The sequence below is a fragment of the Mesoplodon densirostris genome, chromosome X (assembly GCF_025265405.1).
Source record: "Mesoplodon densirostris isolate mMesDen1 chromosome X, mMesDen1 primary haplotype, whole genome shotgun sequence".
Lineage (NCBI taxonomy): Eukaryota > Metazoa > Chordata > Mammalia > Artiodactyla > Ziphiidae > Mesoplodon > Mesoplodon densirostris.
This window is the reverse complement of record NC_082681.1, coordinates 111617216-111644509: the sequence shown is the minus strand read 5'-3', so window position 1 is coordinate 111644509 and position 27294 is coordinate 111617216. Positions and strand designations below refer to the sequence as shown.

At 37.4% G+C, this 27294-nt stretch overlaps 1 protein-coding gene and 1 pseudogene across 1 annotated transcript in view; one reads left to right on the top strand and one right to left on the bottom strand.

The window, feature by feature from the left end:
* Window positions 1–27294, top strand: part of IL1RAPL1 (interleukin 1 receptor accessory protein like 1) — a 628876-nt gene that overhangs the window by 298397 nt on the left and 303185 nt on the right. The window lies entirely within an intron of this gene.
* Window positions 17206–18190, bottom strand: LOC132482587 (elongation of very long chain fatty acids protein 5-like; annotated as a pseudogene).

The following is a 27294-nucleotide window of genomic DNA, read 5'->3' as shown; positions in this document are numbered from 1 at the left end:
ACTCATCTGACATCGAAATGATCACCTCTAAATATCTTTCTCCTCTAAATTTTCCATGAAGTCTATCCCCCCAATTTGTCTTTTCCTGAGTATTTAAGAAAAAACATTGCAAAAGAGTTTTTATGGTTTTCCACTATAAGTTATGCCCAGAAATGCATCGACACAATTTTGAATTTCTTGTCAAATTTCATTCATGTAGCACAATGGGATTTCAGGGACAAAATGAAAGGCTAACAATGAAATCCAAATGTTAAATCAATTCATATCTGTGAATCATGGGGTGGGACGTGATGGACAGCAGTCCTCCTAATAGGTTGGCAATGAGGAAGTAGAGTGTCTATAGAATAATTTAGAAACAAACATTGACTAGAATTTGTTCTGCTTTTTTATTATCATGTACCAGCAATTCTAAACAATGTCTGTGATAAAATATTTCTTCCTCCCAAAATATTTTGTTGGTCTAATTTCTAAACAATTGGTGTGGCTACTGCTGTGTTTAATATTTAATTAAGTACGCTTCAGATTAACACATTTTTATTACTTGTCCTTCAATAAATGTTTAATTCTACTTAGCAGTTAACTCAGACACCTCCCAGTTACATATTAGATCCCCAACATACAGTCTCAGCTACAATGCATTTATTTCTAGAGTAAATTTGTAATAGTTTAGAACCGTCTGAGCTGACTTTGGAAAAAGTTGCTGTGTCCAGTCCAGTGGTACTTGATATTTATTTAAATAGGAGATTTGATTTAAACAGTGATGGGACAGTGATTGTAAAGATGAACAAATAGAACTTGAATTCCTTCAATTTTGACATTATATATGATACCTTAGCATTTTTGTTTGTGTTTAAAATTTAAAACATTGAAGCAGAGTGTGAACTACATGGAGTAATTTTTTGTTTGGAAAGGGTACCTCTTTTTTTTTTTTTTTTTTTTGCTGTACGCGGGCCTCTCACTGTTGTGGCCTCTCCCGTTGCAGAGCACAGGCTCCGGACGCGCAGGCTCAGAGGCCATGGCTCACGGGCCCAGCCGCTTCGCGGCATGTGGGATTTTCCCGGACTGGGGCATGAACCCGTGTCCCCTGCATCGGCAGGTGGACTCTCAACCACTGCGCCACCAGGGAAGCCCAAGGGTACCTCTCTGATACATTAAATATGTTACTGAATTTGAAAAATATCTTTATAATTGAAATTTTTTTCCTTCTTATTGTTTTGAAACTAAAGAACAAATTGAGAAAATGACTACTACTGATTATTACATGGATTTTACTGAGACTAACTTTATCAGATAGAAGAAGGAGATTGTAAAATATGATCCACTTCAGCAGTCCAATACCCTCGTTACTCCACTGGATCATACCTTCCATGTAACGTGCACAGTGTTATGGCATGAATTATACATAATTATCATGGAAGTAATGATAATTAAATACCCAATAAGCCAGTGCTACAGTTTTCCAGTCCCTATGGATCAGTTTGGGAGCCAACAAAGGGATCACAATGAGCCTTACAATATATAGACAACCTTACAATTATTCATGCCCTTGCAATTAATTTAAAACTGTAAGTCTCTGTGCTTGTTCATTTTCTATCTTGAAATGATTGTTTAAAATCAAATATGAATAAGCATTTACTTGGTGAAAGGTGAAATGGGTATATCATGGATAGGTTAATGACATGGCATCAAATATGTCTTCCTTGAGGAAATTAATTCTCTAGATGATGTTAATGATATTAAACCTCTTGGAGGCACTTTTCATTCTGTATATAAACTGGATCCTGTCATCATACTTCTTGGCAACATTCATCACAGGAGTTCATGTTTCTCCATCATGGGACCCTTCTCTGGGCATTAGTGATTGCACATTTTTTCTGTTTTTCTGGTTTTTCTTCTTTCTCATTTGTTGTCTCATTCCATATGAGCCATATTCTTCTTTCCTTATGAGAGTTTGGCCTAGACTCCTTCCTCATCTTATTTTATACTCTTGTCATAGACAATCTCTTGCATGTTACTGACTTTATTCATCATCTTTAAGTGAATAGCTTCAAAATCTGTATTTCCAGTTTCTCTATGAGCTTCTTACAGTTGGAGATCGCTGCCTAACTATCTCAGAGACACCTCAAACTCAACCTTTCTGTTTCAATTTTCTATTACTTCACAAATATAGCAGCTAAAACAATGAATGTCTATAATATTTGAGAATTCTGTACATAGACTGGGTAGATTTTCTGCTCCACTTGGTGTGGGCTCTAGAGTTGTGCAGTTGCTTTCAGCTGGAGGCTAGACTGGGCTGAAAGGTCTAAGATGGCCCCACTTTCCACATCGTGTCTTTCCCTCTAAGGCCCCTCCATGTGGCCTCTCTCTTCAACAGGATAGCCTAAGCTTCCTAATAGCATGGCAGCTGGGTTCCACGAAAGCAAAGGTGGGAGCTGCCAGGCCACTTAAAGGTTAGTCCCAGAAGTAGCCCAGATCAGGGAAGCCTGTTGCTTTAGCCAAAAGTAGGTACCTGTAAAAATATTCTTATTAAGTTTTAGGGATAGAGTAGCTACTGACACCATCAAAGGAAGTTTCTAAAAACAGAAAGGAAGGAAGAAAGGTAGGAAGGATGGGAAATTATCTTCAATCAACTTCTCAAAATAAAAGGGACAAATATTCAGCAGTAGGAGTGGTGTATTAGCTTCCTTGGTATTTGAAGTGTGAGCTGCCTTTCAGCAGTTCCCCTTACACATATCAAAAAGGGCATATAGAAAAAGGAAATTACATACACATTATAATTATCAAAATAGTTTCTCCCTTGGACTACCAAGTTCAAAGTATTATTGCTTTTCCATAATTTATGCTGATAACCTTGGAATCATGGTTTGATTGGTCGAACCCTCTCCCTTCCATATCAGTTCAGCCATTTATCAAATCTTATGGAATCTCCGTTTGTGTGATTTCTACCATCAGGTAATCCATTTTCATTTTCATCACCACCATCCTGCTCCATTTCCTTTCCACCTAGAATGTGAGGTATTATGGAAATCCCATACCTGTCCAGTCTTGCCCCGGGTCAAGCTATTTTACACATTAAAGTAATTACACAGATTCTCTATTGCCTGCACAATACAGCCCAAACATTTTAGCATGGCTTTTGAGTGTCTTCAAACTGTTCCAACTTTATTCCTAGCTCTCCCATATACAAACTCTCCCTAGTGGCCAATTGGATATGTTTCCTCTGTGTAATTGGTCAAGCTGTTCCCCACCTGAATTGTTCTTCTCTCATGTCAGTTTTCTGAAAATCTATCCCTTTTTGTGAGTTTTGGGTCACGTCCCATCTTATATCTTTCTAGGCTACCCCAGACCTCATGATCCTCTCATCAGTGTACCTCTTGAACTCAGAGTCAGTTGGCCTTCAGTGTAAATCAGCTTAACTATTTTTTAATGTTTCACATGTCTCAAATGACGTAATAAAGTCTTCCTGGATAGATCAATATTTTGAGCCCTCAGTAGTTCATGGAGAAGAGATGTTCAACTTCTTTTTTACTTTTGAGGAATAAGTAAATTACTAGTCTCAGATTATGTATCCACTTTATAAAGAGCCACTGTCTACCACTGAATTTACTGGAAATTAAAGGAAAAGCATAAGAATCTGATTTAAGAAAGATTCAGAGACAGAGCAGCTCTGGGGATCTAAGTACCAAGAACCTCCTAGGATCCTCAGGGTCTGACCACCAGGATGAATGAAATCCCACCATTTTTCATTTTTCCGTTGCATTCTATTTGTAAGAGTTCAGTTTGAAGAAAAAGTCTGATTGCCAGAGCTTGAGCCACACATTCTTCTTGAAGTATGTGTCGAGGGTAGGTCTAAAGTGAACTTCTTGGCTTCTCATTAAGACTCTCTCCAGTGAGTAAGAGGTAATTCTCCAAAAGAGACTTGGTGAGCTATTATCAGAAAAGAGGGGAGCAAAGTCTGGGCAGGCATCTCATTCCTCCTTTGTATCAAATCATATGATTTATCTGTATTTAATATATTCAGAGCCGACCCTGATAGAGCCTAACTTAGAAAGTAAGGAAGCTAAATGCCAGTAAGAAAACAGATACTGATTTCATTAGGATTATTGGTGGTATGGGCAGAGGAACAATTTTAAAGATGTTTAGGACCTACTTTAAAATTTTTCATCATGGCCAGAATTGATTCCAAAAATACTATATTTCCAGTAAACAACACATTGATTTGCATTTTCAAACATTTTTATAGCTGTTAAATTATTTTTGTCTTTTTAGAATATTTTACAATGTTGGTCGGGCTACCTGAAATCTCTAAGAAAAGTTCTAGAAAGTCAAACCTCTTGGGTAATGTGTGAAAAACAGAAAAGGATCCAGTGCTTTCCAGCCAAAGGATAACTTCCCCTAATGTTGAAACCAAAACAAGATGTCGTTATCTTACTTTCACCCTGATCCTATTTAATGTTGCAGTAGAGCAGTGGCCGGGTAATATGTTTATTGTCATTGGACTCCTTTGATGACAGCCATAGTATTCTCTCCCCAAAACATACATTTGCACAAATACAATTTTGCACACATTTTTGGAGGATTTATGTGTCCCTGAAGCCCATCTATCAATGCTAGATTGAGAAACTTTTGGGGTAAAAAAAGTGTGTTAAACCTGTAATGAAAGGGCACGATATTTAGTTCCATTCCTATGTTGTATGGTAGCAAATTTCATTAAAAAGGAACCAGCAGATCCCAGACTGACACTCCTCCATTCACCTCCCTTCTGTAGTATGTGTTAAAAAAGAAAGTCTCTAGTAAGTTTCTGAAACTTGTTTCTAAGTTGATTGTGCACTTTACCAATAGAGATCCTTAATTATTACTGAAGAATTTCTTTTTGGTTAGGAAGTACGCAAGGACCTTAATACAGTTCTTTAAAAAATATTTGGTGACACTCTAGCACTTTCTCTCTACTTATTTCATAATTCTAATTTGAGTGATTCATTATTCATGCATTTATTTGCTGAGTGCTTAGTACATGACAGAAACTGTGCTAGTTGCTGAGAATGTGCAGATGAATATGACACACTAGGTTCCTGCCCTCAGGGAATGCGTATTCATTATTTATTGGCTTTTAGATTCAACATATACCTCTGTTAATTTGACTATTTTAAACCTCTAGTTAACTGGCTTAAAATTTCTTTTACTCACTCCTTCTGAAGTGAATTTTTTAAATCAGCACTATCGAATACAATTGTAATGCCAATCACAATATGTGATTTTAAATATAATAATTAGTTATATTAAAAGTAAGAAAACAGGTGAAATTAATTTTAATAATATATTTTTCTAACCAAGTATTTCCAAAATATTGCCATTGTGACATGTGATATCATAAAAATTTATTGATGAGCTATTTTACAGTCTTTTTTTGTACTGTCTTCGAAATCCATCCACTTTTCAAGTGCTTAATAGCTACAAGTAGCTGGTGACTACCCTTTTGGATAGAACAGGCCAAAATATTCGAATCCACGTACTTGCTCTTCCTCTGAGGACTTCAGTCTCTCAGCATTTTTGTCTGCCTACCTATCTATTTTATTGAAGTATAGCTGATTTACAATATTATATTAGTTTCAAGTGTACAGCATAGTGATTCAGTATTTTTGCAGATTATACTCCATTATAAGTTATTACAAGGTAATGGCTATAATTCCCTGTGCTATATACAGTATATCCTTGTCGCTTATCTGTTTTATACACAGTAGTCTGACTGTTAATCCCATACCCCTAGTTTGTCTGTCCCCTCTTCCCTCAGCATTTCTTATGCAAGGCTATTTGGCTTCTTCTCACGTTCTGTCTTAATAATTCAGTACCTATTTGTTCCCTCCCCAAACTGCTTAATAGTGTTCTTATTTGCAGCAGAAAACAAAAGAAAAAGAAAAAAAGACTCTTACCATCAACTATCTGCCTAGGAGGGCAGTGAAAAATCATAAATTTAACAACAACAACAAAGTTTGCTATAAATGATAGAGCTAAAAGGGGCAATGGGCTTATTTGATCAGGGAAACTTTGGCCATGGTAGGACATGACAGGAGAGATCGATTTTTAAAATACTATGTTACTATGTTATCAAGCACTTATTTGTCATCTTTTAGGCTCAAAATTAGGGTCAAGGATCTTCTGAGAGACTGAACTCACCTGGAATAATTATAGCGGCTAACAAACGCACACACACTGCCCATGGTCTACTTGCTTTATCTGCTCAAACTTCCAGTTTTTAGGCAAACTGCCAGATTCTCAAGGTAATAATCTGTGTCCCAGTTGAAACTCTGGTGTGCACAAACCTCTGTTGTGGCAGCTCCCTTTGGTGCTTCTGTGGCCCAATGAAGTGGAAATAATGATGAAAGATTTCAAGATTTTGAAAAGTAGTTTTGACTATTTAAAAAGTGGCTATTCTAAAATAATTTCTATTTTATAGTATTTAGAGCTTAAAGAACTGAATAAAACTCTGGAAACTTTGACTCCCTTAAAATTCTTCTGCAGATTCTGAATAGGAAATACTTATTAATCGGCTGAGTTAGGGACGTTGCATCACATTTTCTTTCATTAGTAAAAAAAGTAAAACACAAAATAGACTCACCTTCTCCTTTTATTTACACATGAAGTTAATATTAGTCCAGACAACTAGAAAAGGAGCAAAAAAAAGTACGTTCTTTCCTTTGGAAGCTGCCTGAACAAATACCTGGTATTCCTCTGAGCAAACAGTAATGTCTGCACAGCAAAAAATGGTTACTGTAAGAAAAAAAAAAAGAATAGATCAGAATAGACTGTCTGTTATTTAAGTCGATAGAAGTTTTTTTTTAATGAAACAAAGGAAATCTTTTCTCAAGAATATTCTGCATGATAACATCGTTTGCAAAGTTCTCAGAATTCCAAAACGCTTGTTGGAGTGTGCACACACAGGTGGACAGAAGACTGCTCTACGGAGTTAAACCCTACCTCCAAATACCTAAAGACTAAGATTTTATGGTATCGTTCATTCCTTTAGTGAATGGTAAAAATATAAGTGTGTTTTAAAAAAGCACATATTATACAGCTCTTCTAAATGTATCTGCACAAGGGCAAAAATAGGAAAAGCAGTGTGGTTGTCAATCTAATTCTCCTGCCAGAGAAAAAATGTGTAGTGTGGCCTTGCTTGATATTATGACTTTTCCAAAGAGTTACTCTGTATGGTTTAACAGAACACCACTTCCACCAAAAATACGTGCTACTTACAAATCTTAGGAATTGGAAGGTCTTTCGATCCAACTTGAAGAAAAACAAATGAGTAAGCATAAATAGTATATACACAAAATGTTATGTACCATAGCATTTTAATCATATAAAAATAACATGAATTTAAATACTTTTGTTTCTCTCTCATAGTCAAGCACCACTGAAGGATAGAAATGTGGAGAGGGAGGTTCTGGGAGAGTTCCTGAAGTAGAGGTGTGGGGAGGGAACTTAGGAATTGTATCTGTGGAAAATGTATTCTTCCAGCATCCTATCTCTGCGCTTGGTCTTACTGCTAGATTGTGGGCAATGAGTGATGTGCTTTGAATAGATGGGTGTTAAGGGGGCCCTCCAATGAGTGGGGCTCATTGGAGTTTGCAGAGATCATTAAATGCTGGAGACCACACATTCAAGTAGTTTCAGTAGGAACAGGAGACAGGGTCCCTACAAAAGTATCACTGTGGATGCTGGAGCAGGTGAGAGAACTCATCTTTGTGGGTGAGGCCACAGTGATCAGAGTGTCATCGTTGCTCTGAGATGGAGACAGGTTGGAAGTAAATTTTCTGAGATAGTTCTTTTGGGAGTCCGGGAGATGGGCAAGAAGGGGAGTCTTCAGAATTCCTGGTTTATTTTTATGCTCTTATGGCTATCAGTGTTAGTGGTACAATGCGTCATGTTATGTTATGCTAATTCAGGGTCACTAGAGGCCCACCAGAGCCCTGATTTGGAGGGAACAAAATGAATGGGCACAACTGGAAGATCCAGGAGGGATTCTTGAGGGAAGCCAGGCCAGGGGAGTGGATATACAGCAGGAAAATCCACTCCAGAGCCCCTGAAAGGCGTGTTTGCCACTGGAAGCAATACTACGGAACTCTGTTGAGGGTGGCAAAGTCCAAACCAGGTATTGTCCCTTATACTCGGACTGTTATAAGCACTTATTTTCTGATTTCCCTATCATCCATCTCTACCTTCTCAACTCTGTCCTCTATAAGCTTACTCACTCATTGGATAACAAGTTAGGGATCACCTATATGTTAGGCACTATTCTATATTCTTCTAATATCAAAATGAGTAAAAATAAGTGCCTGTCCGCATACAGCTTCCAGTCCAAGCAATCCCAGTGAAGTGGGAGAACTTCAGTAGGGTTTACAGGAGCGTGTAGCAGTGACTCCCTAGTGTCTGATTATCACTTTTAGTGATGCCAAGATTGATAAGTGGGTTCAAGTGGTAACAACCTGATCCCTGCGTTGTCAAATTCCCCATCAGCCTCAAGATTCCTAGAATTTAAAGATCCTGGCTAATGATTTTGTCAGAAGACTTATCCAGAGTTTCCTTCCATTCATTCATAGAGCAAACATTTATTCAGCTTTTTCTAAATACTAGGCACTATGCCAGTGCTAGAGACACAAAAAGAAATAAGCCAAGATGCATGTGGAAGAGACAGATAAATGAGTAACTTCAGTGCAGTATGAAAATGTGCAGGAGCAGATGCAGGGTCCTCTGGGAGCACAGAGGAAGCAAGGTCCCTAATGATGGCAATCTCTAGCAGCCAGTGGGGCAGTTCATCTAGGTCAGGAGGTGCTGGTTACCATGCATTAGCAAACAGCCAACATCCAGGGGAAACTCAGCTATACAGCTTGAATGTCTGCATTTCAAAGCCAGCCACCGGAGAAGCTTTCACTAGAGGCTTGATACATCAGACTTCCTGGGTTCATCCTGCTGACTCCCTCATTTTTTTTTAAACTCTAAAGCTCTCATGTCTGCACTGGGCAACCCTGCTTCAGCCTCTTGAAAAACAGGGCAGGACGCTCTAGGCTTATGCCCTGGTCGATTTGTTTCTTTAGAGCTCCTAAAGTGGTTTGTATCAGTAATTTAAGGAAGAACACTCCAGGTAGTCTGCTTCACAGCCTGGATCCCCACTAATATAGCATTGTCAGTTGAAGAACTGTTGTTTCTTGTCTATTTTGTCACACCCAGTATTGACGGTTTACTAAAGGAAATCAGCTTTCAAATAAGAATGCTGTTGACTCCTGTTGGTTCAGCTGCTCTGCAAACCACAGATTTTGTAAATTACAAATAAGGTCCAATCTTTCAACCCAGAGAGGAGGAAGAGGCCCTATTTTCACACTGGGCCTTATATTCTAGAGTCAGCCTTTTACTTAATTTCCCAGAGAATACTGAAAATGTTACCAAAAATGCAATAAGAGAACACTGCAAATATTATCTAAAATACATAAGAAAAACCAGAAAATTCATAACTAGCCCTGAAATTATCCTCTTAGGATTTTAATATTAGATTTTAAAACGCTGATTAGCCTGTAAGTTTTCAACCCCACCCCCAAGCAATCAGCAGTTGATTTCCTTACATCCTGTGTGTAAAAATACAATAGACTGGGTAGATTATAAATAACAGAAGTTTATTTCTCACAGTTTTGGAGGCTAGAAGTCCTAGTTCAGGGTGCCAGAATTGTGTGAGGGCCCTCTTCCATGCTGCAGACCTCTTCCTGTGTCCTCACATGGTGGCAGGGACATGGTAGTTCTCTAGGGCTTCTTTTTAAGGGCATTAATCTCATTCATCAGGGTTCCACCCTCATGACCTAATTATGTCCCAAATGTGCTATCTCCTAATACCATCACATTGGGCACTAGGATTTCAACATATGAATTTGAGGGGGGGACACAAACATTCAGACTGTAACACTGGGCAAGTATCCTATGGCATATGATACTTTAAAATATTTTACTTCTGGTAAAGATACTTTTCATGTTATCCTAGGTAGACTAGTTTCTTGTGGCTGCTGTGACAACTTAACACAAACTTGGTGGCATAAAACAATATACATTTATTCTCTTTAAGTTCTGGAAGTCAGAAATCCAAAATCAGTTTTACTGGACCAAAATCAAGGTGTCAGTAGGGCTATCCTTCCTCTGGAAGCTCTAGGAGAGAATCAATTTCCTTGCCTTTTCGAGCTTCTAGAGCTACATTTCTTACATTCCTTTGTTCCTTCTTCCATCTTCAAAACCGGCAGCATAGGGCTTCCCTGGTGGTGCAGTGGTTACGAGTCCGCCTGCCGATGCAGGGGATACGGGTTCGTGCCCCGGTCTGGGAGGATCCCACATGCCGTGGAGCGGCTGGGCCCGTGAGCCATGGCCGCTGGGCCTGCGCATCTGGAGCCTGTGCTCCACAACGGGAGAGGCCACAGCAGTGAGAAGCCTGCGTACCGCAAAAAAAAAAAAAAAAAAAACCCAGCAGCATAACATCTTGCATCAGTAACCCATTGATTTCTGTCTCTGTAGTTAAATCTCTCTGCCTCTTTCTCAAAAGGAGATTTGTGATTAAATTTAAGGACCACCTGGATAATCCAGGATAATCTCTCCATCTCACAATCCTTAACTTCATTGTATCGGCAAAGTTCCTTTTTCCATATGAAGTGATATTCACAAATTCCAGGGATTAGGACCTGGCTCTCTTTGGGGGCCAATATTCAGTTTACCATACTAGGTAACAAAAACATTCTTCTCATTTGAAGTATCCATTTTCTCAAATAATCCACCCCCTTTGGTCTACCAAGGTTGTTTCAAACAATATTTTTTCCTCAAGTATGTTAGCTGCCAAACTTATAAATTATTACTGATGGAATCATTGTACATCTGTAATATACAGCCTGCTGAGCTACACAAACAAGATCCCCTTTAGCTTTTTATCACGGTTTGACATACAACATGGTCAAGGGAAGACTGTTTCAATGACTTCTCTAAAACCCCATTGAATACTCAAAATGTCATCCATTATGTTGTTGAGTGTTCCTTATGGAAAAATTCATGATTTTTTTAAAAAAGTTGTGTCCCTTAGATTTAAAACTCGAATTTATCTATTCTGATTAACTACAACTAGACATATACGATTCATACTGATTTTTAAAAATTTGTCTTGACTTCCAGGAAGTACAGGCTAAATTTAGTAGATAATTAAAGTAACTCTTCTTAGCTAATACTATTGTATAATTATATGTTCTTCACCCACCCCTCAATAACCGTTTCTTCTCTTCCTTACTGTAATGCTTTAGATAATTTATCTTCCGGTCAACAAGCCTATTGCATGGGCCTTTTATTACAATCTATCTCAAAATCCTTTTTGAAAGTAACAGACATGAATAAAGCAAACAAACAAATTTGGAAGATATATAGACCCTATGAATTATGGCCCATCTGCATCTTTTTTGAGTGCCAAAGGTATAAATTCAGTGATAAATACATTTTGTTACTAAAGCATTTTAAAATTGTGTTTCTGTGCATTATATAGCTTATTAGAATAGATAAATCTAGATGTCAAGGATATGCTAATGAATGCCAGTATAGTCTGTAGTTGTCTTGATTTCATTCAATATCTTCCAATTTTAATAATTTACAACTAGTATCAATGACACTAAGAAAACTTTAAATAGAAATGTATATGAGCTGGCTTTTGTTAATACCTTCTGCAAAAAGACACATAAACACAGTTTTGAAATCATAGGTATATGTTCTGAAAGCTTTCCACAGGATAAGGGCTTCATTTTGGAACTATTTTATACAGGTTTCTCCCCCTGCCATCTCCCACTCAGTTTATTAGAACTTAACATACTATCTGACATAAGTGATACATAAATGGAGTAAATAATTTGTGTGTATCAGAGGCCAAGCATATTGGCTATTGTGGAAGCTTTGAAACCCTGTCCTAGTAGAGAAAAATAAGAAAACAAAATACACATATAAGGGTCAAAAGTCATTGGCCTGCTTTCTCATTTATTCTCTCTCTCTCTCTCTTTTTTTTTTTTTTTTTTTTTTTGCGGTACACGGGCCTCTCACCATTGTGGCCTCTCCCGCTGCGGAGCACAGGCTCCAGACGCGCAGGCCCAGCGGGCATGGCCCACGGGCCCAGCCGCTCTGCGGCACGCGGGATCTTCCCGGACCGGGGCACAAACCCGCGTCCCCTGCATCGGCAGGCGGACCCCCAACCACTGCGCCACCAGGGAAGCCCCTCATTTATTCTCTTAATCTAGTTTCTGATGGTTACTCATCATGTAAGGATTTCTCATTACACTTCCAGAGTTACATCTCCAAGAAACCTAAATGATAACTAACTTAAAAATGCCAATATATTAAGCTTTAATTCAAATACAGCAAAATAAACATGTCTGAATGGGATTTAAGATTTAGAAAAACTTTGATTTATAAAAAGCAATTTAACTCAGAGAACTAAACATTAAATTGTAACTCGGGGGCTTCCCTGGTGGCGCAGTGGTTGAGGGTCCGTCTGCCGATGCAGGGGACACAGGTTCGTGCCCCGGTCCGGGAGGATCCCACATGCCGCGGAGCGGCTGGGCCCGTGAGCCATGGCCGCTGAGCCTGCACGTCCGGAGCCTGTGCTCCGTGACGGGAGAGGCCACAACAGTGAGAGGGCCGCGTACCGAAAAAAAGAAAAAAAAAAATTGTAACTCGGAGACTCAGTTCAAATTTCATGTTCACTGACTCATCTATCCTTTTGAGATATCAATATTTTTAAAAATATATTTAACATTATAAGTGGTTAAACAGACCTAATTCTGTGATTTAAAAGTTATAGCTGTCTTTTAAAGCTCTACTGATTTACAATATTTTCAATTCATAATATATTTTTTTAATTTAAATATGAAATATTTTGAAAATATAGAAATGGTATAGAATAATATAATACAGTACCTTTAAAACATTTTTACCCAAAGTTCAGAGTAAGAAAACCTATTTTATATCACATTTACATACATACATAAATATACAAATAACTGAAGCAAACTATCCACAAAACACTGTTTAGATGTACTGCAGTTTACACTGATATTTACTATTTTTTTTTACTTTATTCTTTTTAAAAATATAAACCTCAATCTTTCAAAGTGATTTCAGACCCACAGTACGGGTATCATCCCACAGTTTGAAAACACTGATAATACCATTTACATTTATGTATCCACCATTCATTCAGCTTTATAAGATCTTAACATTTTGCCATATTTACTTCAAATAAAAAGAAAATAAAACATTAGATAAATTCCAAGTTCTCCATGTACTCTTTCTTTTCCCTTTGCCTACTTTCACCACAGAAGTAACTGTTATTTTAAATTCGATGTTTGTTTTCATGCCTGTTTAACAGCTTTCACTTCCTATAGATGTGAAGAATATAGAGCATAATTTTGCATATTTTAAAGTTTATATAAAGCTATTATGCTCACCTATTCTTCTGAAATTTTTCTTTTTTTAGTTTATCATTATGTCTTTTTTAAATTGAAGTATAGTTAATTTACAATATTTTATTAATTTCATGTGAACAGCATAGTGATTGAGTGTTTTTGAAGATTATGCTGCATTATAGTTTATTATAAGATAATGGCTATAATTCCCTGTGCTATAAATAATATCCCTATTTCTTATCTATTTTATACATAGTAGTTTGCATCTATTAATCCCATATCCCTACTTTGTCCCTCCTCCCTTCCCTCTCCCTTTTGGTAACCACATGTTTGTTTTCTATATCTGAGTCTGTTTCTATTTTGCATATACCTTCATTTGTATTACTTTTTAGGTTCCACATATAAGTGATATCATACAGTACTTGCCTTTTTGTCTCTGACTTATTTCACTAAGCATAATATTGTCTAGGTCCAACCACATCGCTGCAAATGGCAGCATTTCATTGTTTTTATGGCTGTGTAGTATTCCATTGTAATTCTGTTCCGAGTAATTCCATTCCCTTGTTTATCATTATGTCTAGATACTTACCAAGTTTGATACCTGTAGCTCAAGTTTATCCATTTTAACTGCTCTATAATAGCCCATTGAATAAATATTACTCATTTTTTATTAATCTATTGTGATTGGTAATTTAGATTTTCTTGTTATGTGGCAATAATGAACAATACTGTAATGAACATTCATGTACCTGCATCTTTATGCTCAAGAATTAAGTGTTTTCCTAGGGTCTATAACTAGAAGTGGAGGCATGAAGCAATAAGACTTGCATGTGTTTGACATATATTTCCAAATTGTTCTTCAAAATAGTTGTTCTGATTTGTATATGCAGTAGTACTGTCTAAGAGTTTCTGTTTCTCCATATCCTTGCCATTTATAAGTATGATAAAAAAATAATGTGATAGAAATCTTGTCTAATCTTAATTTATATTTTATTGATCAGTAGTAAAGTTGAAAATTTTCATGATTTTTCGTCGAGTTCCCTCTTCTATACATTTTCCCCATTTTCCTAATGGGATATATTTTTTATGTATGTATGCTATGAGTATTTTTCCTCCTTTTTTTATCTTTTACAGTGAGGCCAGGTCTACACTATCAATATTATAGTAAAAATTAAAGTAATTATTCAAATCAACAAAAGAAAGGTCTCAGACTTGCTGTTCATGCTTACAATCAAAGTGTAGTAGTTTTTCTGGTTTGTTTTAGTTTTGATACTTGGTTCCTCTGCAAGAAAGGCATTTAAAGTAGGGTTTGAGGCCTAAGTTGACCTGAGTTAAGCTCATAACAATAGCTCTCCACTTGGGGTAATGTATAGCACAGACCTAAATGTGTTCCTGTATTTCTCATTTTTCAAAACTGCAACAGTGGATCAAATATCTGGTTTGATATTTGATCCAAATATTTGATCCAACAGTGGATCAAATATCTGGTTTGGATAATTTACCTCGGGCAATCCATTGTTTCCTTAGTGATTTATTCTTAATATCCTCTCATTCCAAATTATTGGGGAAGTCAGTTACAGTGTGAATGAAGAAAGCATACATTTAATATATACTTACTATGTGCAGTATGTTGTAGTTGAGGGATGGGTAGGTATGGATATTATGATATAATATCTTACTTCAACCAGAACATGGCTTCACTGGGGTCCTAATACCAATATACATAAGTGCAGGGACCGTATGCTAGATTGGATCTGGATCTCAGGCTTTAGTTCCAGTCTCATTCCTTCATGGCCATGCCACCTTAGCATGCCACTTCCTCTGTGGCTTCTAAACACTTAGGTAACTCAAGACCATGTCTACTTTTTTTTTTAGAATGTAAAAAAATGACATGCCAAGTCAAGGTTACAAATTTTTTTTAATCAAAAACATTTTAATGATTATAGACATTATTTAACATTGTGGGTATATGCAGATGAGCTAAAGCACACTCTGACAGCACACTATTGAATGTTATAGTTTCTGTAATGAAATATGTAAAGACATTCGCAAGCTAGTACCTAGGAAGACATACATTTACAAATATATACATTCTAGATTTGATAAGGTAAATGTAAACAGATGCTGTGACTCCTTCCAAACAGAAAACCCACAAGACTAATTAAGAGAACCAACTGGCTCCCTATAATATGAATGTGCAAAATTAAAGCATGATAAACTGATATTTACATAAATATCAAACCACCAATTAATTTATACATTGTCAACGACCTTCTCAGATGTGTCATGAGTGGTTCAGTGAATGTTTTTCCCTCCAATGGAGGAGGTATTCAGAGGCTAAATTCCAGCACTTTAAAATGACACACACAACAGTCCTTATCTGTTTGATCACTGCCTCTAGGGTGTGAGACATGATTTTATGATAAGCGGTCTTATTTTTAAACAAGTATTTCTAAACCTTTAGATTCGAAGCAGGAAAAAAAATTACAGATGCTGTTAGATTTACATTAAACAAACCATCTCTATCCAGTTTCCCAGTTCTCTCATGCTGCAGCTATCTGTTTAATTTTACCTTAAATTTAAGGTCCTTTCCCCACCTTTATTCATTTTGGTAAGCTAGGCACATTTTCAAAAGAAGTTTGTGTCAAAACAGATAGCAGTACAGAAATCAATCCAAATCTAGACCCTGGCAACCAGTTCCCCACTGCTCATCTATGGGACTCTGTCAAATAGTAAACATTTAATCATCTCTCTTGGAAAATATATATCTGCTCTCACAAGTGGAAAGCAAAATGGGCTTCGTCTCCTGTATAAAAACACTTAGCACTTCTGAACTTTAAAATGGCCTACTCATCCTACACACTTCCTAAAATCTTGAAGACAAAGAATATATATTTGAAGTTTCATCAAGACTGCTTTAGAACCCCCCTCCCGTTTTACATTATTCATAGTGGCACTCAATAAAAAAAAAGATCTATTAAAAAGTTAAACTGACTGTTCCACTAGATTTGAACCTGCCTGATTTAAAGCCAATATTACAAAACTGAAGGTGCTGATTTCACATGTACAAGTCACTTGAAATTATGTGTCACACGATAGTTTCATAAATCACCGTCTTTGATTTTTCTGAACGGAGCTCTTAGAAATGAATAAAAACTTGAAACATACCCTAATTTAAACTAATTAGCTTTGGGCCCTACCTTTTAAATTTTAAGGCATGTGTGTTTCTCTACTGTAACAACATTATACAAATTTACAATCACATGCATGATCTACGTTAAAGAAAAAGTGTGGGGCTTCCCTGGTGGCACAGTGGTTGAGAGTCCGCCTGCCGATGCAGGGGACGTGGGTTCGTGCCCCGGTCCCGGAAGATCCCACATGCCGCGGAGCGGCTGGGCCCGTGAGCCATGGCCGCTGTGCCTGCGCGTCCGGAGCCTGTGCTTCGCAACGGGAGAGGCCACAGCAGTGAGAGGCCTGCGTACCACAAAAGAAACAAACAAACAAAAAAAGTGTGGATTATAGTGTTATTAAATTGTGAATCACAGTTCAGCACCTATCATGCTATAACTAATAAGGCAACAGCAGTGTTGTATACTAAAACAACACGTTCTCCACAGTCTAGCGCAGGGGTCGGTGAGAGCCCAGAAATGTTAAAAATCTTGTGCCTACTTGGGTAATCTGTCTACAATTTCTAGGGGTTTGGAGCTGATGAAAGAGGTCCTACGTGAGTCACACTATTGTAGGCCAACTAGTTACAGCACCTGTTAACGAGCATTGGGCACAATTCATATGTGTTTACAATCAGACGATCTGGTTCATAAGATGTCAACCCTTGGGCCTTACGCTGCTTCCTCGGCTTCACACTGTTTTCCAGGGAAGAAAAGCTGCTGGTGTGGCCGTTTACGGCCGTCACGTAGCCGTTCTGGTGGTCCTTCTGGTGTTCTCTCCTCCGGGAGGCCCCCTTCTTGTTGTAGGTCTGAATATAGAAGTTTGTGAAGAGGGCAACCAGAGAAATCATGTATCCAATCTGTAAATACAACAACCAAGAGGGAAGGCGCATGGCATGGCTAGATGACCCCGCAGATGATGGATGATGGCCAGCACAAACTGAAGCAGCTGCCCTTGAGTGATGTACTTCTTCCGCCAGAGCTACAGCCTCATGGAAGGGACGGACGACAGACCGTAGTACGAGTACATGTGGATGTGGATGAAGCTGTTAAGTGTGGCACCAAAATAAGAGTGGCCACAGAGGACCCAGTTCATCACGAACCACCAGATGTTGAGCATGGAGGCGCGGTGGTACACGTGCAGGACTGTGATCTGGTGGCTGTTCTTGCGCAAGATGAAGAAGAAGGTGTCCATGAACTCGATGAGCTTGGAGAAGTAGTACCACTAGAGCACGCAGGTGATCTTCATGTCTGCTTCTCCTCCACTGCGTGTGCCCTGACAGAAGAAGTAGTACTGGCCCTCCCATACTCCCGTCACTAACTCACAGAACATAGAGAGAGAGAGCAGTGTGCGTCCAAGGGTATACACCACTAAAATCCCCCAGCAAGAGAACGGCTGCCTATTCTTCGTATATTTTGGTCCCAGCCATACAATTAGCAACTATAGCATGGAGCAGAGCAAAGTGGGATATACTTGTCCAGAAGAAACCATCCTTTTAGTCTGGGATCTCGGGGGCGGAGCAATGCCTGGTAATAGGTACTAGGTGCTGCATCAGAGTGTTCCATTTTAAAACCTCTTAGGCCGAGGGCAGCTGTGGCTCCGAGAAGCGGCGAGGCGGGGTTGGCGGCGGTGTCCGGAGCCAGCTGAGCCAGGAGGCGGCGGGAGGGAGGCACTGGCCAGCAGGACCCGCCACCACAAATTGATATTCATAATGTACATATATAACTTACTAACTCCGTACCATAAAAATGACATCTACTGTGCTATTCAAAAGAATAATGGTGAGATTAATTTTTTTAAATATCAATTCATTGTACCACGTGGTTGGTATGTACTTGTAATTTAACACAAATATAAAGAATATGAATACCTTTTTTTCAGTTCTATCAATAGGTCTTTGAGTGAGTATATAAATTCATTTGTAAATGATACCAAATCTAAATTTGAATTCTTCAATCTAAGCCATGGGCCAAGGGGTATCTTGCCCCTCATCCTTCTCCAAATACCATGGAATTGCCTCTGACCTCACCTCAGTTGACTTATTACTCTTAAGCTGTAAAATGATTTGTAAGATCCCATCCATATCTAACATCTCATGGTTTTGAAGACATTCTCTTCATAGTTATTTATGATGTTACAAACATAGGATAAATTTCTTTGGTGAAAACAGTCTTACTTGACCTTGATGTACCACTTGGCATTTTTGGGAATAGAGCAACTCTTCTGCTGTGTTGTTTCAGAGAAAACAAATTCCCATATTATCCCAAACTCTTCAGTATAAGGCTATCAGTATGTTTAATTCTTCATGAAGTTAAGGTTTTTTGTGATGTGATGCCAGAAATAATTTTGTGATAAAACAAACACTTGGTTTACTAGAAAATACTGGCATCCTACAAACATGAATTCATTAGAGAGGAATTCTGAGCTGCAGCTTTCATAAACTAAAATAGCTACGCTAGTTAATGTCCCAGAAGTTCTTAGTAAATATAAAGTACAAGAAACTGTCAGTGCTTCAAAAGCAGACATAATATCTTATCCTTTTTATAACCTCAGTTATTAACTAGAACTTGCCACATAGTAGGAGACCGATAAGAACGTTCATGGATTGGAGTGTTAAGTCATTAATTTTCAAACCTGTATCCTTTAAATAACAAAGGATTGTCTTCTATTATTTCTCAAAAAGGTGGGTATGTGGCCCATAGGTTTCTTACCTTTGCTTTACATTCCTTTAGAGCTATGATAAACTAAAGCATTTTTTAGGAAAAGTGACTTCTAAAATACTTTTGTTAATGTTTCAAATGTGCAATTGTAGTGTGAAGATCATCAGGGCATAGATAAGTGCCTGTGGCATCCATTTTTTATAGTGGCAACCATTGTTTATGTGTTTCAAGTGCTGCCTGCAGAATTTTTTCTTATATGAGAAATATAGGTAAATCAACATTTTAAAGTCTATAGGATCTAAAAAATACAACAAATACAACAAACTAGTGAATGTAATAAAAAAAGAAGCAGACTCACAGATATAGAGAACAAACTAGTGGTTACCAGTGGGGAGAGGGAAGGGGGCAGGGGCAATATAGGGGTATGGGATTGAGAGATACAAACTATTAGGTATAAAATAAGCTATAAGGATATATTGTACAGCACAGGGAATATAGCCAATATTTTATAAAACTATAAATGGAGCATAACCTTTAAAATTGTGAATCACTATATTATACACCTGTAACTTATATAATATTGTACATCAAGTATACTTCAATTAAAAAAAAGTAAAATAAAAGCCACATGAGGCTAAAATGAAAACATATACCTATGCAAATACAAAAAAAAAGTGTGTAGGAGATTGGAATATTGTTTATGACTAGAAAAACTTGACTATTTTTATTACTAGATACTTATATGCATGTCACATGCAATATAACATTTGATTATGAAACAATTTTAGATTAATTAAGGTGAATTAATTGATACTCATGAAATAACCATGACTGCTACAAGATGGCCATTTGGAAACGTGCCCTAAGACAGGGATCTGCAGACTTTTTCTAAAGGGACCAGATAGTACATATTTTAGTCTTGTGAGATATACAGTTTTAGTCCCAACTACTCAGCTCGGCTTTTGCAGCACAAAAGCAGCCACAGACAATGCAAAAAAGAATATGCATGGCTGTGTTCCAATAAAACTTTTTTTTTTTTTTTTTTTTTTACAAACACAGGCATGGGCCATAGATTGCTGACCCCTGTCCTAAATAGCCATTGACCTCATTCAATTTTAAGAATTTGAAACTTTTAGCAAAAATGTTACAGTTCTTCATATAACTTGTAAGAACAGTAATTTTTTTTTAATAAATGAATGAATCTCAAAAAAGGAGCCTAAGTTTCATTTTCATTATTTGAATGGAAACATGATTTTTTTCTTATATTTGATTATACATGTATTGAGCTAGACTTACTTGCTCTTATTACTAGACTAGCTGTTATTAAATATACTTAGATAGTAATTTTTTAGATTATTTTCCCTAGAATATACTCGAATCTTGGACAGATGTCTCCTTATCATTGAACTTTAGGTTTCATGTCTGTAAAATAAAGGGTTAGTCATGATTTCTCTAAGGAATCTTCAAACTATACAATTCCATGTTTCTATGGGTGTCATATCATTTGCCAGTAGGAACAATGTCCTTGTTTAGAGACTTCTTTTAAAATTCTTTTATTGAGGATGTCATTTCTCCAAGAGATCTTATTCTCTTTGAAAGTCACTTCTAGTTTCTGTATGAAAAAAAAATGTCTTTTAAAATCAATACCAGTGAAAGTTAATCAGGGATAGAATGATTACAGGATGCCTTGCTTATCATTGGAAAGCCAAGATAGTTATCTCTGTGATTATCCTCACATCTGATTTGAAAGGACAGAGGGGCAGCTTTTCTGGCCACCCCACTCTTACTTTGTGAAATGTCCCCACTATAATCCCTTTGTAAGATGGCTGCCTGCCTTTATTACCATATTCTAAAGAGATTAACCAATATTATGCCCAAGTGCCCAGGATATCCCCAGCCCTACTTCCATCTTAAATTTATCACAGATTCAACATAGTCATAAAGGGAATAATCAGAAAATCTTCTCACATCTCATCTCATTATATTATTGTGCATAAGGAAAAAATAGTTTTAAAGTATAGAGAAGAATTAATCGGGTCATGCAGCTGCTTCCCAAATGTTCAATTTCTGTCTCCATTGCCTCCATTATTTTTCCCCCTGAAATGCAGAAATTATTCATATTGAGGTACAACAGTTCCCCCCCCCACAAACCAAGTCTTCAATGCCTGCTTCTTTATTAACGCATAATAAAAGGTAACCGTAAGGATGTCGATGCAAGTGGCGGGCAAAGATCACCAGGTTTCTTCTTCATACAACCCTCTGCTGGGTTTTGCCTTCCCAGCAATCCCATGTCTATGGGAACCGGCTTTTCCTTCTTCCTCCTCCTTCTGAATGGTTACAGTGGAAACAAACACATTTTTACAAAGTGACCCCACCTCATCTGTAGAGATATAGCCAGAGGTTGGCTCCTGACCCAGGCTGAGCTAATCTGAGTCCATTCTCGGGATTTTAGAGTTAGAACTGGGAAATGATCATCCAGTGAAACTTTGAGCTCTTAAATGGAAATGTTGCAAACTCACAGGCTGTTGGCAGTAGATATTTTCTGACATGTGCTTTAGAAATAGAACCAAAAAGTGATTCTACCGGTGGGGGTGTGGGTGTGGAGAGAGAGAGGGAGAAAAGGAATGAAACAAATATATAATGAGAGGCAGAGTTGAGATATGAAGAGCAAATTCTGGTTTCTCCACAGTTTTTGGATAAAGCTCCATCTCACACCATCACCCTGCCCTTGGGTTGTGTGAGATAGCCATATATGCATCTAAGAAACTACCTTTTGCTAAAACTAGTTCAAACAGGTTTCCATAACTTAAAACCAAAAGAACTAATTGTGAAGTTTATTTTTTACTGTAAACATTCTATGAAATATAGACTATAAATATAATGCTTACAAAAATATTCTTTTATGGTGCTAAATTACTGAACAGAATTAATTACCCACAAGATACTCCCCAGAGAAAGAGATCACAAAATGTGTGTGTGTATAATATTTTTTTTCAAAAAATAAGTTTTGAGTGTCTTCTGTGAACCAGGCCACAGTGGTAGGTAGGCAACAGTGAACAAATACAAAAGTGTCTAGTCTATTGGGGGAGAGATATATTAACAAAATACTCACAAAATTAGTAAATGATTAAAGGCTATGGAAAATTCTATGGCGGAGAGGTAAGAGACAGGGAGCCAGGTAGAGAAAGCAGCATATGTGAAGGCCCTGTAGCTAATTCAAGCAAAGAACTCCAGTGTTGCTAATCCAAAGGATTTTTTTCATAAAGCCATTTATTAATTAGGCCCTGAAAGCATCACTTCTGTTTTCTGATTACCATATTTAGCTCTCATGTAGGAAGAGCGTTTTTTGTTTGTGTTCCAAATTTACTTCTCAAATAGTTTAAGACCCCTATTTCCTTACCATTATTCAAGAAAGACATGTAGTATACGATGTTATTTGCATCATCAATTCGTTCAGCAAACTTTCTTTGTAGTCAGATCAAAAAAAAATGATCTCAGGTATATTCATGGTTTTACCATGGATCCGTGAGTGGATTAGTGAAATCCTCCTTAGAGAGCTGCGATTGTGGTAGTGTTCCAGCACATTATTCCAGGCCACCAGCTCCATCTCACTCAGATAGGGTCCAACAAAAGTATGTGAGCCCAGAGCCATGGAAATGTTCATCTCCATCAAAAGTTAATAGGAAAAGACACTCTCTTTAGCAAGATTTACTTAGGAAAGCAGCATGCAGTGCTTTCTTGGGCTAGCATCCCTCTGTTCTTAAACCACAACGAATGCTACTGTAACATTTTGGTAGTAATCTAACAAATGGTGTCAAAGATATAAGAGAGAAAAATTATACTTTGTGATTTCTCTAGGTTTCTGAGCAATGCATGAACTCTTTAACTGTGTACACAAAGAACTGTACATTTAGTTGCCATGGCACTGCTTATCTGTTGTCTTTAGGAGGAATAAAAGGGTACTTTAACTACTGTGACTCATCCCCCTAGGTATAATTGATAAAGCTACCTTTCCTAACTTTGAACCAGAATCCTTCAACGGGCAAAGACTTTTTGTTGCTTTTGTTGTTGTTAAAGAAAAGATACTTGTTCACAAACCTACACTTAACCCCGTTCTCGACAATTGATAGCTCTAAGCAAAGATCACAGTTTACTGAATCTAACTAATAGTTCACATATAATAGATGGACAACAAATCAAATGGCTGTCAGGGAAATAGCATTTTCCCAACATGTGTCCTCTTGAGTTACTATGTCTAAGCACTGACGAATGCTTGCTACTAATGACCCCTGGCATTAATAATGAGGCTCTAATCAAACATCTGTTACATAACCTGCCCTTGATAAGAAATACTTAGTGTTCCTTAGCATATGGTCAGGGGAGAGTCCAGTGAGTATTAGGTATGTGAATTTAAAAATTCCTCATTATGCACCTTAGTGATGGAAAGTATGAGTGATTCTAGGACAAACGTGAGAATCCATGTTGTATACTTATAGGTGTGACACCCTCGCATAATTATTAAGACTCTCCTCTGTGCTCTCGTAATACTGTGCCCATGCTTCCATCATGACACTTTTCACTTTGCTTCATAATTTTCTTTCTACATCATTGAGTTACCAGCTTTTAGAAGTAGAATAGGCCATTATTATTATTGCTGTTGTTATTATTATTCTTGATTACCAAGCGCCTAAGAAGGAAGGGCTCAATACATGCTCGCTGTATTATTCTCAAAGAATCTACTTTGAGAAAGCTGTGTTCATAATGTCTTAACATTCTGCAAGAGATACAAACAGATGAAGGAATTAAGTCTGAGAACCATGGATTACTGGGTGTCCAAGATCAGCTCTCTTCTAGGGAAATGCCCTGGGTTGAGGTTAGCCTAGTAATAATAACTCTGATTTCACCTTATCCAGAGAAGCTTAGGAGAAAACACCCCAGGATTCAGAATGCTCTTTTTAATTTTTTATTAAATTATTGATACCTTTGAGAAGACTCTAGAAGCTACACTTTTGGAAGTCCTTAGGAGCAAAGACAAGTTATTTCCTGGACCTGGCATATATTTCAGAATGAAACAAATGAAACATCCTAACAAATTGTCTTTTTTTTCCTTTTTTTTAATTGAAGTATAGTTGATTTACAATATTGTATTAATTTCTGCTTTACAGCAGTGATTCAGTTATAATATATATACTTTTTGTATTCTTTTCTATTATGGTTTATTAAAGGATACTGAATATAGCTCCCTGAGCTATATAGTAGGACCTTGTTGTTTATCCATTCTATATATAATAACACATCTGCTCACCCCAACCTCCTACTCCATCCCTCCCCCAACCCCCTCCCCCTTGGAAACCACAAGTCTCTTCTCTATGTCTATGAGTCTGTTTCTGTTTTGTAGATACATTCATTTGTGTCATATTTTAGATTCCACCTATAAGTGATATCATGTGGTATTTGTCTTTCTCTTTCTGACTTACTTCACTTAGGATGATAATCTCTAGTTGCATCCATGTTGCTACAAATGGCATTATTTCACTCCTTTGTATGGCTGAGTAGTATTCCATTATATGTATCACATCTTCTTTATCCATTCATCTGTCAATGGACATTTAGGTTGTTTCCATGTCTTGGCTATTGTGAATAGTGCTGCTATGAACCTAGGGATGCATGTATCTTTTTGAATTATAGTTTTGTCTGGATATAGGCCCAGGAGTGGGATGGCTGGGTCATATGGTAGTTCTATGTTTAGTTTTCTGAGGAACCTCCATACTGTTTTTCACAGTGGCTGTACTAACTTACATTCCCACCAACAGTGTAGGAGGGACTCCTACATCCTCTCCAGCATTTGTTATTTGTTGAGTATTTAATGATGGCCATTCTGACCAGTGTGAAGTGGAACCTCATTGTAGTTTTGATTTGCATTTCTCTAATAATTAGCGATGTTGAGCATCTTTTCATGTGCCTATTGGCCGTTTGTATTTCTTCTGTGGAAAAATGTCTATTTAGGTCTTCTGCCTATTCTTCTTTTTTTTTATTTTTTTAACATTTATTTATTTCATTTATTTATTTTTGGCTGTGTTGGGTCTTCGTTGCTGTGTGCGGGCCCTCTCTAGTTGCAGTGAGTGGGGGCCACTCTTTGTTGCGGTGCGCAGGCTTCTCATTGCGGTGGCCTCTCTTGTTGCAGAGCATGGGCTCTAGGTGCGTGGGCTTCAGTAGTTGTGGCTTGCAGGCTCAGTAGTTGTGGCTCGCAGGCTTAGTTGCTCCACGGCATGTGGGATCTTCCCAGACCAGGGCTGAAACCCGTGTCCCCTGCATTGGCAGGCGGATTCCTAACCACTGTGCCACCAGGGAAGCCCCCTTCTGCCTATTTTTCAATTAGGTTGTTTGTTTTTGGTTCTTGAGTTATATGAGCTGTTTGTATACTTTAGAAATTAAGCCCTTGTTGGTCACATCATTTGAAAACATTTTCTCCCATTCTGTAGGTTGTCTTTTCATTTTGTTTATGGTTTCCTTTGCTGTGCAAAAGCTTGTAAGTTTGGTTAGGTCCCATTCGTTTATTTTTGTTTTTATTTCTTTTGCCTTGGGAGACTGACCTAAGAAAACACTGATTCGATTTATGTCAGAGAATATTTTGCCTATGATCTCTTCTAGGAGTTTTATGGTGTCATGTCTTATGTTTAAGTCTTCAAGGCATTTTGAGTTTATTTTTGTGTATGGTGTGAGGGTGTATTCTAACTTCATCGATTTACATGCAGCTGTCCAACTTTCCCAACACCACTTGCTGAAGAGACTATCTTTTTCCCATTTTATATCCTTGCCTCCTTTGTTGAAGATTAATTGACCGTAGGTGTGTGGGTTTCTTTCTGGGCTCTCTTTTCTGTTCCATTGCTCCATATGTCTGTTTTTGTGCCATTACCACACCGTTTTGATTACTATAGCTTTGTAGTATTGTCTGAAGTCTGGGAGAGTTATGCCTCCTGCTTTGTTCTTTTTCTTCAGGATTGCTCTGGCAATTCTGGGTCTTTTATGGTTCCATATAAATTTTAGGATTCTTTGTTCTAGTTCTGTGAAAAATGTCATGGGCAATTTGATAGGGATCACATTAAATCTGTAGAATGCTTTGGGTAATATGGCCATTTTAACAATATTAATTCTTCCAATCCAAGAGCATGGGATATATTTCCATTTCTTTGAATCATCTTCAGTTTCCTTTATTAACATTTTATAGTTCTCAGCATATCAGTCTTTCACCTCTTTAGTCAAGTTTATTCCTAAGTATTTTATTTTGGGAGGTGCAATTTTAAAAGGTACCCTAACAAATTGTCTTGAATCAGATAACTCCCTGACAGAAATGAGGCAAATTTTTCATCACTAATTTTGCCTTTGCAATAAAATTCCTAAGAAAGAAGTTAATTTGGCAATGGTGAAACAAAAAATTCTGCAGCATCAACACTGCAGATACAAATGGTACTGAAGGTAGTAAAGTTGAGAAGTATGCATCTTTTATCTTTAGTAGTAATTTTTATATTAAAAACTCACCACCCAAACTGTACTAAAGTTATTGTAGGTTATACAAAGGTTTTGAGAAATATGAATGTGATAATGTAAAAAGGATTAAAATTTTATATTCTGTGAGATTTTATAATTTATTTTTCTTCCATGATATAGAAACAAGTATTGAAATCTCAAAGTTATTCTACATAGTAATACTGTAAATACAATAATGTATTATATTTAGAAAACTTGACTGAATTTACTACTTAGAAAAGTAAGTAGTAGTATTTTGCATGGGTTAATGGTTGGCCTTCTAAACAAATGCATTTAGTTCCTATTCTCCCATGATAACCTCTATGTTATCTTGTATAATTCTTTGTGATCTTTGTTCTCTGTTTTAGTTTCTCTAACCACATCTAATTTTTTTTTTTTTTTTTGCGGTATGTGGGCCTCTCACTGTTGTGGCCTCTCCCGTTGCGGAGCACAGGCTCTGGACGCGCAGGCTCAACGGCCAT